Source organism: Cottoperca gobio, chromosome 4, assembly GCF_900634415.1.
Source record: "Cottoperca gobio chromosome 4, fCotGob3.1, whole genome shotgun sequence".
In the NCBI taxonomy this organism is placed as follows: Eukaryota; Metazoa; Chordata; class Actinopteri; order Perciformes; family Bovichtidae; genus Cottoperca; species Cottoperca gobio.
The window spans coordinates 27,181,629-27,182,781 of NC_041358.1; positions in this window are offsets into that span (position 1 = coordinate 27,181,629).

Consider the following 1,153-nt stretch of genomic DNA (forward strand, 5'->3'; position numbering starts at 1 on the left):
AGGCGGCTGAAGCTGATCCCAGAATGCATGCAGACAGGTCGACGCTCCGTCACACCTGCAGGAGGAAAGCTAAATGCAAACTCTCTGCAGAAAGGCCCGTCCGGGTCGGATTTAAATCCATCACATGTGAAAATATATGATCCAGAGCGATGCAGGGGTTTGAAAATCTTTATGTTTGTTGCTCATTTTTAATATAAGAACATTATTTATGATGAGTATTGTTCATTCAAGAATATGAAACAAAAATCAACATTTTCTGCATTTTCTAATCTTGCGCTGGTCGTGTTTGAACCCTGCGGTAAGCACTCAGCCTTCGTACATGAGCCGCCCATCCTGCCTGCTTACAGTAAAGAACTGGACAGCATGTTGCAACTCTGGAAACTTGCTCTTGTAAGCTCTCTGTCTCTGTTTATTGATTTCACACATTTTTAACATTCATCCATATTGTTGTTGGACTCCAAAACAAAATGCAGCAGAGCCAGACATATCGTCTTTTTTTATCCTTGTCAAAACCTGCCGCCTACATTACCCAGAGTGCAACTCGACTGCCCACTGTTTGGTCCTTGAGCCACTAGCTTCAAGCACAGATGAGGAGCGGGCTGCAGACGTGTGGTGCCCTCACTGCTGTCTCGCTCCACATCCAGAGTTTTTACAGTTTCTTGTAGTCTTCTGCTACAATCAATGCTGACTCAAGTGACATCACATGAGGCACTTTATTAGATTTTGAGCAGCTCCCTACAAATCAAATTACTTCATACAACTGGAGTTCCCCTTTTAGGTTTCAGCCCATGCAGTGAAGCATGTTTCCTCTCTACATAACTTAAGTTTTCTCATTTAAAGCGGCATTTACTTATTTTTACATTTTTCTCCACAACAAGCTGAAAGACACACAGTCCTGACATCTACGTCCAGACAAACATGTTGCACAGGGAAGATTTGAATTGCAACCAAAGCTATAACGAACTCATAAGCGCTCTTTTAAAGGAGCAGTGTGTAGGATTTAGTGGCATCTAGTGGTGAGGTCTAGAGCCAGAGTTAAGTTTGTCCCTTCTGAGCCCCTGTAGAACATGGCGGACTGAAGAGGACCCACTCCCTGTGTAGATATGAAGAGCTCATTCTAAGCTAACGAAAACACAAAGATTCTTAGTTTCAG